Raw genomic sequence first — 17,329 nt, forward strand, 5'->3', positions numbered from 1 at the left:
ACTGGCAGAGTGTTGACCTTGTGCATGGAGGAATGAGGTAAGATTCATTACAGAGCTGTAATTGATAGCACTCTGAGGCCTAAGAGTGAGGCAGAAAGTCCTTATATTTTAGTTAGAACTGACAGAACGGTCAATTTCTCTACATAGGCTACTATTTCTTTTTCAGGTCTTTTGAAAAAGCTGTGGATTGACCTAGAGATAACTTTTGTGAGAGATATGTGCATCCTCCACATTGGAGAGGAAACTGAACAGGAAAGAAAAATAAACTTTATTTCAGACTGAAGTCACTTGCAAATTGAACTTGTTCCGAATCTTTGAACATCTGATTAATTGAACACACAGAGTAAAGCCCCTTTATCCATAGGAGGAAAAGGGTTAAATAAACTCCCTTTTATGAGGGATCAAGTGGATGTATAAATGCTAAGGAAGATTTCTTGTCTTACTCCAGTGTTAATTGAAAAGGTCATTACCAGGAAAATGCCAAAAGACATTTAAAAAAAATCAAGCAACCTGAGTAAGGGCCTGTGTAGGCATCTGGGAACTTATATAGCGTTCATCATCGTAGTATTAGAACATTTCTGTTTGCCTCAGGATTCTGCCCAATATTTTTATGGTAAGTCATATTATCTGAAAGATTCTGATGTAGATGTTTCTTATTGGGGTATTGGTATACAACCTTTAGGCCCCCAGTTCAATAGCAGAGGTTGAGCCCCATTGCTGTTTTACTCATGAAAAAGTAGTGCACTGATGCCTCTCCCATGTGACCATGTCAATACAACTCATTCCTGATTCCCATGCTAGCTTAAGCATGGGCATCCCATGAAGAAGTGCAAGCAGAAACTAGGATGGGACCACCAGCCACATCTATCTATAAGCCAGGGGCTGTGTTAGCTTTGCTAAGGTACCCATGTGGACTGCTAATAGATGATATAGTTCCATTGGTTCCATCCCTATCCTGCCCCCAACCAACGTGGGCCTAAACCTTTCTCCTGTATGGATCTGTAGTAGGGTGGAATATATGCAACAGAGACAGATGATCTCTTCTTCCTTCATGGGGCAGGGGAGATCTGGGAGATGGTGTGAATACGTTGATGGCAGAGAACAAAAACAAAAGGACTGAGTGAGTTTTAAAGACAGGTAGAAAACAACAAAATGAAACTCAGTTTAGAAAAATGCAAGCTAGCCCATCTGGGGGGGAAATAATCAGAAATGTGGTGGGGGGTGAAACATGATAGATGGGATTTTCAATAGCAAAATTGATCAGTGTATGGAAGTTTCTGAAGAAAGATTAAAAGTTTAACAGGTACAGATGGACATAATTCTGCAAATCTGTAAAGCTGCAAACATAAGGAAGAGAGAGAATTTATGTAGGGTGGCCCAAATTGGTGTAAATAGGAATTGGCTGAAATTAAATCAAGAAAATATAGGCTGCATCATGGAAAAAGAATCTTGACAGTGAGCTGTATTAGGCTGTGGAATAATCCCTGGGGAAGTGATAGAAGTGCCATTGTATGGGGAATTCAGATGTAAGACAAACAGCTAGGAAATCTACTATTGGACTCAATCCTGTGTTCCTCACTTCCTGTGGAATGCTTGTAATATTGAAGCCAAAGGTTTTTTTGTCATTACTTCAATGGGAACAGGATTCAGCTCTAAAAAAGCTAAGAGGTCTTTAATTTGCATTATTCTATTGAATGGAAAGCAACTAGATCCAGGAGGAACATGTAAAAGGTAAATTTTAAGGATCATTTTGTTGCTCATGGGTACCTCTTGAAGCCCTTATAATTGCTCCAGGATAACATATAGCTTCTTAATGCATCCTTGTAGTTCCTCTGCCCTTGCATAACTCTGTCTCCGGAGGTGGTGAGTTTTCAGCCTCCCTTGCTATCCTAACTGCAGCTAGTCTTTTACTGTTTTAAAGTTTTCTCTTAACAACTCTTTGCAATGAATCACTGTGCACTACTTTGATCTGCTTTCTGCTGTTCTGTGGGCCGGATCATTTATTAATAAGGGTAATAAACCCAAATACACTACCTTTTCATTATCACTGTTCGCAGCATATGTTGTTTTGGGCTAGCTTGCACTTGTGTCATAAATCAGGTCTCCAGAAAACATTTAGCATGAATAAAATAAATAATAAAACCCCAGTGTTTGCTTGGCATCAATTTAAAAATTAATATATTTATACTCTCTTTGTGGGTCAACACCACCAATGTTTGGCTGAGGTTCTGAACAGGATATTGAAAATGATTTGTCTCACTTTTAAGCCATCCATTTTATGCTGATGTTACTTACATGGCAGAATTTGCAAAAAACGGAGATAAAAAAGGCTTTTTTCCATAGTGTCAGCCTTTATAAGTAACCGGGGTCTGATCTGAGCTACATAATATCTTGCGTGCACAATGTGAGAGCAGATTTGTGTTGGTATTAAAAATTAATATTTCACCCAGGGAAGTTTAAGCGAGGCAGCGTCACCATTTATCTGGAGAGCCCCATTAATACTGCAATTCTCGCAAAAGGCGACTGCCTGCGTGGAACTCCAATTTGGGACAGCATGTCAGAAAAATAAATTGCTTCTCTTCCAGTTTGCAAAAGCCCACAAAAGAACAATTTTTCAGGAGTTCTGTGACATGGAAATGGGACTCTTCTTTTCAAACTGAATCTAGGCCGCTCTGAGTAAGCAAAATGCTTTTATAAAACCAGTTCCTTGTCGTTGTGTCATACTACTTTATTTCACAGTTGCTACTGCCATCCAAAAATGCTTAACAATTTAATGATGAGAAGTCAGGCCTAACTGCACAAGTACAATGGACCAGAAGCAAACCTGGTTTTTGCTAGTCTATAAAGCAGGTGGAGATTGTCTCTGGTAATGAAAAGTGCACCCGGGAAGAGTCTTTTTTTTTTTTTTTAAAGCAGAAAAGAATTTTATTTGTGTAACACTTACAAGAAATCACCAGAAAGGATAAAGCAAAACTATGCAACAAAACAAAAGCAAACAGAAGGTATAACACAGCAGCCTTCAGAAGGGAGAAGTGTTCAGGCTAGCCTGGGCCCAGAGTGGGGGGGCTTCCTCGACACTCGTGGTCTTCCACCCTCCTAAGTTACCTGGTGGCTAGAGCGGGGGGCTTCCTCGACACTCATAGTCTTCCACCCCCTCGAGTTACCTAGTGGCATGCCCAGTGTCACCGATTATTCCTCTCCTGAGAGTGCCCAACAAGATGGGCATGGCTGCGGGGTGGGTGGTTTGGAGGTGGGGGGGGGGACATACACCCACGTGTTATAGGACCCCTCCTAGGTGACAGTGATGATGGTATCCACAGCGGCAACGACTGGGGCTGGGGTCTCTTGCTCTTCCCCTCAATCAAAGGGTCAGACGGAGGGAACCGGACGGGGTCACCGAGCAGAGAACCTTGGACAGCGCCCACCGCTCCTCGAAGGCATCAAGGGAGTCTTGGATGGGGGTGAACCGCATCAAAAACATGCCCGTGCCCACAGCTCCGTGAAGGAGCCGCCAACTAATGTCCCCGACGGGCCTCGGGACCAAGGTGGAATACAGGCTGGCCCACCGGGCTTGCTCACCCTCCAAAGGTGGCAGGAGGTCCTGCCACTTTTTATCGGGGGCGGGACACCAGGGTGTGGGCGCGAAGGGTGTGAAGCGTGAGTGTGTATAGATATTTCCGTGGCGCGATTTGGAAGCTGACCGGCTGCAGTTCATGCAGCCGGCTCGCAGTGAAAGGGTGAGGGGTTTGTTGGGATCTACATGGTAGGGGCCCAATTGAAAGGTCCGGCGGGCCTGGGGTAGAGGGTGGGCGGGGTGTTCACAGAGGGCTCGGTTGAGATAAGCCCGAGCAGCGGGCGTCAAGGCGGAGAAGGGTGCGTGGCAGAAAGGTAAATGCCTAGGTAGAGCAGTGGACCTGCGCTCCACCGGATTGTCTGAAGCGCGGGTGGGAGGGAGCTCACCTGCCGCTAGTCCCCCACCGCCAAGCCAGAGCTCTTGACCCAGTTGACTCAGGTGGAGGAGGCTGCTGAATAGATGGCCTGGCAAGCCTCCACCCGCACCAAGTTGCCCGGGTCCTGGACCACGAGGAGTACGTCATCGGTGTACGCCAACAGGACCAGCCGCAGTTCCGGCTCCCGCAGCACCAACCTTGTCAACCTCCTGCGGAGGAGACAGAGGAAGGGCTCGATCGCCAGAGCATACAGATGGCCCGAGAGGGGGCACCCCTGCTGTACTCCTCGCCCGAAGCTGACTGGTTCGGTCAGGGTCCAGTTGAGCCTAACCAGACGCTCCGCAGAAGCGTACAGCACCTGGAGAAAACTCACAAACTGAGGTCCGAATCCAAATGCCTGCAGAGTGCCCAGGAGGTACCCATGGTCCACTCTATCGAACGCCTTCTCCTGATCAAGAGACAGGAGGGTGAACGACAGACTGTCTCTACGTCCGAGTTCCAAAAGGTCTTGGACTAGAAATAGGTTGTCAAAAATGCTGCAGCCCGGGACACGGAAGCTTTGTTCTAAGTCAGCCATAAAAATGTTGGCATACTGTGGGGCTGTGGTGGGGCAGTGCCCCACCCCCAGGCCAGATTGGGCTACAGCAGGACAGAGCGGCTGCGCAGACAGGCAGCCAATCAGAGAGGGCCTGCGGGGAGCCAATCAGGGCTGAGCAAGAGGCAGCCAATCAGGGCCAGGCTAGGCCCTACATAAAGGCTACGCAGGCGAGTGGCAGGGAGTCTCTTTTGGGCCTTCAAAAGGTGAAGGTCTGTCTCCTGCGTGAGGAGACTAGCACCATGGACAGCGCAGTACTGGGCAGGCTGTGGGAGCAGAAGGGAACTCCAGCGTGGTACCTGCCAGGCTGCAGGCCCTGAGGAAAGGGCCTAGCCAGTGCAAAGGGGTTGAAGGGGAAACGGCCCAGGGAGAGAGATGGACAAAGGGAGAGAAAGAGGGCAGGCAGGAAGGATGCTGCCAAAGGGTCCCTGGGTCAGGACCCAGAGTAGAGGGCGGGCCTGGGTCCCCCCCTTGTACTTGCACCTGGCCATTAGGAGTGGCCATCATGTACTGCACCAGACTCCTGCCAAAAGGAGTTAGACTTAGGGGGTGTGGTTGGCCATTGTGGCTGGGGTGAAGAGAAGAACTGCTGATAACAACCCCCCGCCCCTGGAAAGGGATGAGCATGGATTAGGGGGCACTGCCAAAGGGCAGTGTCCTGAAGAGGATGCTGCGAGAAGGGAGCAATGCGGGTCTGGGCGCTAACAGAGGGCAAGAGATGGATGGGACGCCACTGCACTCCACATGGACTGAGTTAATTCCCAGAGTTACCAACAGGAGGTGCCACGGTGGTGAGTCCCAATCCCGTCACACGGGCCATGCGGGCATCCACACCAGTGCCACTGAATTAAAGGTATAAATTGTCCCCAAATCTGAAATAGTTGTGGGTGAGGACAAAGTCACAAAGCTCAGCCACCAGGTTTGCCGTGATATTATCGGGGATACTGTTCCTGATGGCTTGTAGTCCATCTTTGTGTGGAATGTTGGTGTAGAGGGCTTCTACATCCATAGTGGGTAGGATGGTGTTTTCTGGAAGATCACCAATGGATTGTAGTTTCCTCAGGAAGTCAGTGGTGTCTTGAAGTTAGCTGGTAGTGCTGGTAGCGTAGGGCCTGAGGAGAGCGTCCATGTAGCCATACAGTTCTGCTGTCAGGGTGTCAATGCCTGAGATGATGGGGCGTCCAGAATTCCCAGGTTTATGGATCTTGGGTAGCAGATAGAATACCCCTGGTCGGGGCTCTAGGGGTGTGTCTGTGTAGACTTGTTCCTGTGCTGCTTCAGTGAGTTTCTTGAGCAGATGGTGCCGTTTCCTTTGGTACCCCTCGGTGGGATCAGAGGGTAATGGCCTGTAGAATGTGGTGTCAGAGAGTTGCCTAGTGGCCTCTCATTCATACTCCGACCTATTCATGATGACGACAGCACCTTCTTTGTTAGCCTTTTTGATTATAATGTCAGAGTTGTTTCTGAGGCTGTGGATGGCATTCTGTTCTGCACAGCTGAGGTTATGGGGCAAGTGATGCTGCTTTTCCACAATTTCAGCCTGTGCACGTCAGTGGAAGCACTCTATGTAGAAGTCCAGTCTGTTGTTTCGACCATCAGGAGGAGTCCATGCAGAATCCTCCTCCTTCTAGTTTTGGTAGGAAGGTTTCTCTGGGTTAGTGTGCTGTTCAGTCATGTGGTGGAAATAGTCCTTGAGTTGGAGACAGTGAAAGTAGGATTCCAGGTCACCACAGAACTGTATCATGTTCGTGGGTGTGGTGAGACAGAAGTAGAAGCCCCAAGATAGGACCTACTCTTCTGCTGGCCTAAGAGTATAGCTGTATAGATTAACAATATTGTTGGGTGAGTTAAGGGTACCACAGTTGTGGCCCCTTGTGGCATGTAGAAGTTCAGATAGTGTTCTTTTTCTTCTGTAGAGAAGCAAAGTGTGTGTTGTAAATGGCTTGTCTAGTTTTTGTAAAGTTCAGCCACAAGGAAGTTTGTGTGGAAGGCTTGTTTTTTATGAGATTCTCCAGCTTACTTCCAGTTGCAAAGGACCAGTCACTTACCCCAAGTCAGTTGCACCCTAGCTATCAAGCCAAATACAACACCTATAGCTAATTCTATGGTTAACTAAAGGTTTATTCACTGGAAAAAAGAAATGAGTTATTTCCAAGGTTAAAACAGGTAACATAGACACACAAAAGATAACAAACTTCTATAATAAGCAAATTCCATATGTCCTTTAGGGCTAACCCAGGCAAAACAGCTGGGGGGCTTTTGCTTATGCTTAGTGATTCTCGTCCCTTTAGAGTCCAAGCAGCAAAAATAACCAAGTTTCTCCTTGTCAGGGATTTTCAGCTCCTTCTCCCCAGAGCCCAAGCTGATGGGATGAGTTCTTGCACAGGCTCCTCCTCATGGAGGGGGAGAGGAATGCAGTTAACAAAGTCTTTTAAGGATTTACAATGGCACCTTCAAGTTTCAAAGGCCTTCTTGTTGGGCAGGTCCTAACCCCTTGTGGAGGAAGCCAGCATTGCATTAGAAACGGCTTCTTTCCTGTTAGATGAGGTATGCAGTTACAGAGGTTTACAACGCAAACATTTGCTATCGCTTTATAACTTGGGGAACAGATAAGTGAGTCTAATACATGCAGCATCCTAAGGTCTAAACACATTTCTACAATTCTAATATCTAGCTTAACAATACTAACATACTGGTGAGTCAGACTGGTTTCCAGCTTTGCATTTGTCAGCGTTCAGTGAGGCCTGGGGCCTTGGCATTACTAGCTGGCTCCTGGTCTGTCAGCATCAGACTTGGAAGTTCCCACCCTCCTCCAAACACCATCCATACACTTATTGTAGGTAGCCCAGGCTTACCCCTGGGTTCGGCTTTATTGTTAAATCAGTTAGCAAAGGCAGAACCAAAACCTCCTCCTAAGCTTTCTGCCCAATCTTAACTATCCTGAAGCACTTGCATGAGAGGAAAGTGATCAGGAACAGCCAGCATGGATTCATCAAGGGAAGGTCATGCCTGACTAATCTAATCGCCTTTTATGATGAGATTACTGGTTCTGTGGATGAAGGGAAAGCAGTGGATGTATTGTTTCTTGACTTTAGCAAAGCTTTTGACACGGTCTCCCACAGTATTCTTGTCAGCAAGTTAAGGAAGTATGGGCTGGATGAATGCGCTATAAGGTGGGTAGAAAGCTGGCTAGATTGTCGGGCTCAACGGGTAGTGATCAATGGCTCCATGTCTAGTTGGCAGCCGGTGTCAAGTGGAGTGCCCCACGGGTCGGTCCTGGGGCCGGTTTTGTTCAATATCTTCATAAATGATCTGGAGGATGGTGTGGATTGCACTCTCAGCAAATTTGCGGATGATACTAAACTGGGAGGAGTGGTAGATACGCTGGAGGGGAGGGATAGGATACAGAAGGACCTAGACAAATTGGAGGATTGGGCCAAAAGAAATCTGATGAGGTTCAATACAGAAGAACCCAATGCACAGCTACAGACTAGGGACCGAATGGCTAGGCAGCAGTTCTGCGGAAAAGGACCTAGGGGTGACAGTGGACGAGAAGCTGGATATGAGTCAGCAGTGTGCCCTTGTTGCCAAGAAGGCCAATGGCATTTTGGGATGAATAAGTAGGGGCATAGCGAGCAGATCGAGGGACGTGATCGTTCCCCTCTATTCGACATTGATGAGGCCTCATCTGGTGTACTGTGTCCAGTTTTGGGCCCCACACTTCAAGAAGGATGTGGATAAATTGGAGAGAGTCCAGCGAAGGGCAACAAAAATGATTAGGGGTCTGGAACACATGAGTTATGAGGAGAGGCTGAGGGAGCTGGGATTGTTTAGCCTGCAGAAGAGAAGAATGAGGGGGGATTTGATAGCTGCTTTCAACTACCTGAAAGGGGGTTCCAAAGAGGATGGCTCTAGACTGTTCTCAATGGTAGCAGATGACAGAACGAGGAGTAATGGTCTCAAGTTGCAGTGGGGGAGGTTTAGATTGGATATTAGGAAAAACTTTTTCACTAAGAGGGTGGTGAAACACTGGAATGCGTTACCTAGGGAGGTGGTAGAATCTCCTTCCTTAGAGGTTTTTAAGGTCAGGCTTGACAAAGCCCTGGCTGGGATGATTTAACTGGGAATTGGTCCTGCTTCGAGCAGGGGGTTGGACTAGATGACCTTCTGGGGTCCCTTCCAACCCTGATATTCTATGATTCTATTTGTAGGGTTTCTGGGCCAGGCCATCCAGTTTCCTAATCCCTAGTTCCCTCTGCCTCGGAGAGATGTGCCTGTCTCTTTTTTACACACTGGTTGCATCTAACCAGATCCACCTTGCGGGATTAGTGAGCAGTAATTACTCTGCAACTTTGTCCTCCTGCAAGATTGCTAGTTCCAGTTCTGTTTGTCTCTTTTTCTACAGCTTTCTGCATGTGGTATTAGAGTAGATCAGCTGAGCATTTCCTTCTGGTTGCCGGAGCAAACTTTTGGAATACTGTTTTTTTTTAAAAGATGGTAGAAGAGATCATTCATACAGAGTGACAGTTCAAACTATTAATAAGAGCCTCCAGCAATGAACATAGAAAATTTATTTAATAGACAGCACAGTTTTGAGGAAGCCAATTGTTAAAAATCTTAGTTGCACAGCACTGACTTGTATGTACAGCATACAAAGTGTGTGGGGGGCATAGATTTGCCCCACATCTGCCCTGTCTTCCCCTCTTAGGTGCCCCAGCAGCAGGCTGAACCCTGTGGCCAGGAGCCCCTATATTTATCCCCCTCCAAGGTTGAGTGAATGGCATTGCGACCTCGCGGGTGGGGGCACAGCGCTACTCAGGTTTGGCTAGGCCAAAAAGTGTTTGAGCCGTGGCTTAGGTTGCCCCCCCCCCCCCCGCGACTCCATGGCCTGGGGGAGCCACCCGGGCCTCACCTTTCTGTGCCACTGGTGTGGAGCAGTGGCAATTACAGCTGTTTGACCCACAGATTGCACAGCACATTTCAAGTGCGAATAAATGCTGAGCCTCTGCCGAGAAGAGGCTGCCCACGTCATGCTGCTGCTGCTAAGCCCGACCGTGGCAACGTTAGAGGCCGTTTCACAGGCATTGGGCAGCTTTGTGTGTTTCGTCTGAAGAAGGCAAGTCGTTAGGTCTCTGTGGGGGTTGGATGGGCCTGCCTAACGTTCAGCATGCAGCTGCGATGAACCGCCTGTACAAACCGCCTCGGAGCTTCCCAGCTTCAGACGGCATCTTGAAAAGGTTAATTAATAGTCACGCTTCCAGGCATATTAGCAGGCACCTGCTTTCCGCCACAGACAGTCACTGAACAGGTGTTGCTGCTACTGTTCTGAGCAGGGCTAATCTTCCTGTATGGCTGGCTTACAAATAGCCTATTTTGCACAAAGGACAGCATTGGGCTCGGTGGATATTAATGGCTGAGAGTCACTTTCTGTTTCTCTAGAACGCAGGGCCTTGCCTCAGCTGCATGTCTTCTGGCAAGTTGGTCGTATTGCTGTGGACAGCAGAAAATCCGCCTGCTGCATGTTCCATAGGCCATGCCAGATGTTTTTCACCTGAATTTTGAACCCATTCCCTAACTGCAGCCAAGGCCAGCCCGCCTGCTGAGCTGAGAAATAGCTCACTCACCAGTACAGAAACACCCACGGGCAAATAAAGGTGCCAACTGTAAAGCCAAGTGCTCCACTTCATCAAAAGGCTTGTTGGTCAGTCCACATTTGCAAATCTTAGGCCCAACGTTTTAAAAGCTAGGCACCCAGCTGGCTTTAATTTTAACCAGCATGGTATATAGCAGCATAGGGTGCCAACAATGCTAAGGAGAGGCACTGTGGGCTAGTGGATCGAGCACTGGACTGGGAGTCAAGGGCACTATTTCTGCCTCTGACCTGCTGTGTGACTCTGGGCAAGTCACGTCACCTCTTTGTACCTCTCTTCTTCAGTCCTCTGTGTCTTGTCTAATTTGACTGAAAGCGCTTTGGGCCAGGGACTGTTTATGATGCATTTGTGCAGCACATAACACAATGAGGCACTGGACTCTGCAATAGTCTTTTAAATTCTTACATTTCATTTTTACTGAAAATGAAACATGCCCGGTTCCTGTGATCGCAGCCCGCTTTGTGTGTGCGTGCACGCATGCGCTCTTATGGTCTGTTTTTACGCTTCCTTCAGTCAGAAGAATATCGATATGTTTACATAAATGATCAATGTTTGCAGCCCAGTTCATTGCTTTTCTCACTGGCTGCTCTGCAAGTGGGGGGAAAAAAGCTAGTTTAATCCTAAAATGGCTTACATCGCACCTTCTTTTAAATAGCCATGGTAATTTCTTTTACACAAGAATTATTGGGGGGTTTGTAATAAACCTAAGCCCACTGTGCAAAGGCTTTGGAATAGGAAACCAGATGCTCCAGCATTTGGCACGATGAAGCTGTCAAACTGGAATTCCTTAGCTCTTATTCTGTCTACAGCAGGGGTGGGCAAACTACGGCCCAGGGGCTGCATCCGGCCCTTCAGAGGTTTTAATCCAGCCCCGAGCTCCCACCAGGGAATGAGGTCCAGGGCTTGCCCCTGTCTAGCACTTCAGCCAGAGAGTGGGGTAGGGGGCTTGCCCCACTCTTTGTGTGCCATGGCTCCCGGAAGCAGCAGCATGTCCCCCCTTTGGCTCCTACATGTTGAGGCAGCCAGGGGGTTCTGCATGCTGCCCCTGCAGCTCCCATTGCCTGGGAACCAAGGCCAATGGGAGCTGCAGGTACGGCACCTGCGGACAGGGGAGCGCGCAGTTTCGCCTGGCTGCGCCTCTGCAGAGGAGCCGGAGGAGGGACATGCCACTGCTTCCAGGAGCTGCTTGAGGTAAGCGCTACCCAGAGTCTGCACACCTGACCCCCTCCCGCACCCCAACCCCCTGCCCCAGCCCAGATCCCCCTCCTGCCTTACAAACCCCTTGGTCCCAGCCTTGAGCATCCTCCCGCACCCCCAACCCTTCATACCCAGCCCCACCCCAGAGCCCGCATCCCCAGCCGGAGCTCCCCCTCCACCCTGCCCCCAAACCCCTTCCCCAGCCTGGAGCCCTGTCCCACACCCTGAACTCCTAATTTCTGGACCCACCCCAGAGCCCTCACCCCCTCCCACATCCCAACCCCCAATTTCATGAGCATTCATGACTCGCCGTACAATTTCCATACCCAGATGTGGCCTTCAGGCCAAAACGTTTGCCCACCCCCGGTCTACAGTTAACTAAGATTCTGTTGAATAATGTATAGTGCAAGCTTATGGTTTTCCTTCGGGAAAATATAAGCAGGCAATGACATTGATAACTATTTGGCAAACATGGTCCAACAACAACAGTTTTAATTGCCTTTAAAGGGAGAAAGGCTTGTCATTCGACAGCTGTCTTCAATGGCATCAAATACTGGTAACAAGTAAAGCGATAAAAGGGAGCTTTGCCACTTGAAGAGAATTTTAGACTGGAGGTAAACTTTATCCCTTCCACTTCCTGTAAGTAATGTAATATGTTTTTGTTCACCTGCTGCTTTTACTCTGATTTTTAAGCACTGTATCAAATAATGTTCAACTATTTGCATATTAAAAATGTGCACCTTGATTTCTAGGGACCATCTACCCAAACGTAACATCAAACTGTGCAAAACAGATCCTGACAAATGAGATGAATATGTTAAGCTGAAATGTCTGACAATGCTGGCCTTTAAGTAGACCTACAGTGTACAAAGTTAGCCCTGACTACTAATCCAATGTAGCAGTTTGTCTTTTGTTTTTTGTTGTATGCAGACTTAAAAGGAAAATGGTGCATAGGGTTTGATTGTTTGTAAACAGAAGAGCTAGAAACTTCTTTTGTTTTTGTCTTTTTCTAAATGAAAGCTTAGATTTTATGGCACAAAGCAGAATCTGTTGGATACCTGGTAAAGGCTTTCTCAATTCGGTAACTCAAGGATTTTCAGCAGCCATGAGCTTCTATTTTCCTAATTTATTAGGGCTGAAATAAAACACAATGTACAGAAAGGTTGTGGGTTGGTTTTGTTTTTTTAAAGTCATATTTGAAATAAAGGACTGAAGTTCAAATGTGTGCTGCCTTTGGTGTGATTATAGCTGAAGTTTAAGGTCAAATTAGAGTTATATTTGATAATATGTACTGAATGCTCCCACTAATCAGGAAGTGTGGGCCATTCAAGCAGAGGAAAAAAGTTCCCATGTGTTCCCTCTATGCCCCCTCTCTCTGGGAAATTTTCTGGCACTCCTTAACTCACTTAAAACACGCCACATTAATTGGTAACATCTTAGCATTCCAGTCTGCATGAACTAGAGCGTTCCCCTGTGAGTCTCATAAGATTGGAAAAGCAACAAGGAGTCCTTGGGGCACCTTAGAGAAGAACACATTTATTTGGGCATAAGCTTTCGTGGGCTAGAACCCACTTCATCCGATGCGTGGAGTGGAAAATACAGGAGCAGGTATAAATACATGAAAAGATGTGACTTGCCTTACCAAGTGTGAGGTCAGTCTAACAAGACAAATTCAATTGACAGCAGGATACCAAGGGAGGAAAAATAACTTTTCAAATGGGTCACTCTCATTGCCACTTCAAAAGTTATTTTTCCTCCCTTGGTATCCTGCTGTCAATTGAATTTGTCTTGTTAGACTGACCTCACACTTGGTAAGGCAAGTCACATCTTTTCATGTATTTATACCTGCTCCTGTATTTTCCACTCCACGCATCGGATGAAGTGGGTTCTAGCCCACGAAAGCTTATGCCCAAATAAATGTGTTCGTCTCTAAGGTGCCAAAAGTACTTCTGTTCTTTTTGCGGATAGACACTAACACAGCTGCCACTCTGAAATCTGTAATAAGACTGGGTGTTTTGTCTTAAAGCCCCAGCTCCTGAAGCTGTGTTTACATCAGATTCTCCCCTTTTAGAGCCTTCATGGTTGGGGAGAAAAGCTTAGAAACACGACACCTAAATGCTCAAAAACCAAAACACAAATCACAAGAAACTATTCATTGTTGTTTTTTAAATTTGCTGATTTTTAAGCCAGTCAGCACTTTTGGGGGCTTGCCTTGCAATCTTTGAATGGATGGGGTTGTTACTACTGAATCTATGCACAATCCGATCAAGGTAGCGTCAGAGGATTTAACAGACGGCAAGAAAAGAATTGGAAGGACACGTAAATGAAAACAGAAAAGGAGTACTTGTGGCACCTTAGAGACTAACCAATTTATTTGAGCATGAGCTTTCGTGAGCTACAGCTCACTTTTCAATCAGAAGTAACCACCATTTAGGACAATGGAATTAAACTGCTGTCAAACTGGTGTGAGAGGAGAATCAGGCCTTTGTGCTTAAGGCATTTTGCTGTTTAAGATTTAGAGCCTAATCTGACTCTAGCCTGTATAGCTGAGGGTATACACAACAGCATGCCACTTAAGTGGGCCGTCCTCTCACACAGGATCCTAACGTTTGTGAATTCTACATTGGAGAGTCACAGCGGTTACTTAAGATAGGTGGAAAGCTGATGAAGTGAGCTGTAGCTCACGAAAGCTCATGCTCAAATAAATTGGTTAGTCTCTAAGGTGCCACAAGTACTCCTTTTCTTTTTGCGAATACAGACTAACACGGCTGTTACTCTGAAATTTGTAAATGAAAACTTATCTCTCTCCAAATGTTCCTCACAGCCTAGTTACTGGGAACATTCAGCACGTATGGCCACAGCTAGTTTACTTTTAATACTAGCAACTGGCTGTTTCAAAGGGCAACTTGTACAGCTAGAGGGTACCAAAGAAATAATTTATTTGCTCCTTTTTCCTTTGTTAACCCACCCTGCTGTGCTAAGCTTTCCACCTATCTTAAGTAACCGGTGTGACTCTCCGATGTAGAATTCACAAATGTTAGGATCCTGTGTGAGAGGACGGCCCACTTAAGTGGCATGCTGTTGTGTATACCCTCAGCTATACAGGCTAGAGTCAGATTAGGCTCTAAATCTTAAACAGCAAAATGCCTTAAGCACAAAGGCCTGATTCTCCTCTCACACCAGTTTGACAGCAGTTTAACCACCATTGTCCTAAATGGTGGTTACTTCTGATTGAAACCAGTCTTCTGGCTATTTTAAATAATCAGACTGGCCTGTAGAGATACTGGGAAGTCTCCTGGGAGATCCCTGGCCAACCGAAGCACAGGTTAAAGTTACCAAAATAAAATCCTCTTGTACTGTTGATGAATGGCATGTGCCTAGGGTTGTCCTGCAGTCTCCAGGAGTTAGAGATTGTCAGGTGAGGAAACCTCCAGGAATACATCCAAGCAAAACTGGCAACCCTACGCCCTTGAAACGGACAGGCTCTCCCCTCTGCTTGGTGCTCCCTTGCAGCTATCTCTGTGTCTTTGAAGCAGAAAGCTGCCGCCCTCTTTCACTACAGAGTGGTGCTGTCATTGGCTCATCTGAGGTCACAGTAGTGGGACAGAGGACTCCTCTGATCTGAAGGATTTAGGAGGAGGGCAGCCACCAGCATTAGAGATGGGTGAAATTGTTTTGGACAAAACTTTCTTTTGCTGAAAAATGCAGATTCAGGTGAAGCAAAACTTCTGGGATTTGCCAAATTGTTTCAGTTGGAAAAACAAACCCACAGATTCCAAAACAACCAAAATATTGTGTTCTGACATTTTTCAAAACCAAATGTTTTGATTTTCTTTTTCAATTCAAAATGACTGTTTGTAAATCTGCTTCAATTTTATTGAAAAAGCATAAAGCTTAAACTAAATGAAAGAATTTGTTTTGGGTTGAATAAAACATTTTGTTCGATCCAAAACATGTCCCCCTCCCCCCTGGATTGGAGAGCAACCTGAAACATCTGGTCCTGGCACAGCTCTAACCAGCACACCTCTTCATTAGCAAACAAGGCTGGTTGGAGGGCTGTCTGGTAGGCAGAATGCAAGCGGACTGTGAAGAGAAGTCTGCAACAAAGTACAGAGGAAGTCGAAGTAGTTGATTGCAGGGGAGGAGAGAATGATTTTTGTTTCAGGATTTTTTAAATTGTTTTGCTTTGGTGGGATTAGACTGATATTTTGGTTTGTTTGAGGGATTGTTCACTTAATTTGGGAGTGATCCTTTGTTTTGGGGGCACTTGCTTCTTTTAGGGGAGATCTAATTAGGAGGGATTGTTTGATTTGTTTGGGGTAGATCACTTCCTGTGTTGGGGGACTTTGTTTGAGAGGGGAAATTGAGTTTAAAGTGAGTGTGACCATAGCTGCTGCAGTCAGTGACCTCTACTATGTGACCTTCTCTCCGCAAGGCAGAAAGAAAGAAAACACCAGTTGTTTACTGCATTTTTTAAAGATATGGTGGCAGACAAAAAATTAAAATCTTTGGCAAAAATGGAGCAAATGCCATCATCTGAACTCCTTAAGGTAGAAGTTGTTGCACTTGCATTCCCTTATTTTGCTGGAGTCCAATGCACAGTGAAACCATGGCTAATTATACAGAGCTCCTCGACATTGTATTCTACATAATATATATATTTATGCTTATAAAATGAAAGAGGCAAGACTGTCTTGAATCTGTAATTGGACTCAGGTGATGCTGATAGGAACTGCAAAAGCAATGTATCTACGCCATGAATCAGTGACCAGAGTACAAGATGAACGGAATTTTCCAAATACTGGACGAACTATTGTAGAAATGAAATGTGCCTATTCTGAACAGTGGGCCTACTGCTCTGTTCTCCTTATGCACCATGAAGGGGAACAAAGGAGTGAAGAATTAGGAGCTCGCAGCATAGCTGCCCCACATCTTAAGTCAGTGATAGCTGCTCTGTATGAACAGTGTATGCTAAAGACTCTGCTACAAATCAAATGTATGGCTGGCTGGAGGGAGGCGGGGGTGAATTAAAGTAGTAGCAAATTTCTGCTGATGTTAAGGCTGATCTAAATAGCACTGGCCCATGCTACTATCAGTCTGTTGTGGGATTGCAGTCTCAATCTCTCCCCTTTCCTTCCTCTGCACAAAAGCCTCAAAGAATTTTTAAAGTAAGTTACCTTTCCGTGGGCATTGTCAAAGAATGGGATAATCTAGTCCTATAAAATGCTGTAGACATACATTGTTATACATTCTACCAATTACCTTATTCTCTCTCTCTCTCTAATCTCTTCTATATGTAGCTCATTTCATACTTGCTTTTGTATTTAACTTCAAATTAACATATTTCAATAGAAAAAAACTACTTAGAAAGAATCATGTTAAAGATCTGACACACTGACAAAAATCAAGCTGTTCAAAATTAAATGCTGACATTTTGTTCTGAATTTGCACCAGTGAGAATAATAATGTGGAATGATGTGAGTTAAACACAGTATCGGCATGAATTTGTGCTCTCTAGTGCATCAAAACCATAACACTAGACTCAGTCCTGAGGTTCTTACTCAAATAAAAATCCCAGTGAAATCAAAATAGTGATTACACATGAAGTCAGTGGGAGTTTCATTGCTGGATTTGATGCATCATTTAAACATAATTTCACAGGATTTTTTTCCTTATTTAAAATAATCAAAGGTTATAAAGGGTGTATAATTATGTAGATTTGCTATGAACATGTATTTATGATCTACGCTATTCATCTTAAAATTTCATATAAAATCTCCATGGAAAGGAGTTGCTATGCATGCACGGTCACTATTCAAAGTGTTAATATATAGAGCATTAAAAAAATATGGTTTGAAAATACCAAAAGCAATTAAACAATTTTGTGAACAAAAATCACTAGACAAATTTAACTTTTTCTAAAGATCAAAGCTATT

Source organism: Lepidochelys olivacea, assembly GCF_965140295.1.
Source record: "Lepidochelys olivacea isolate rLepOli2 genome assembly, chromosome: 2".
NCBI classification, from domain to species: domain Eukaryota; kingdom Metazoa; phylum Chordata; order Testudines; family Cheloniidae; genus Lepidochelys; species Lepidochelys olivacea.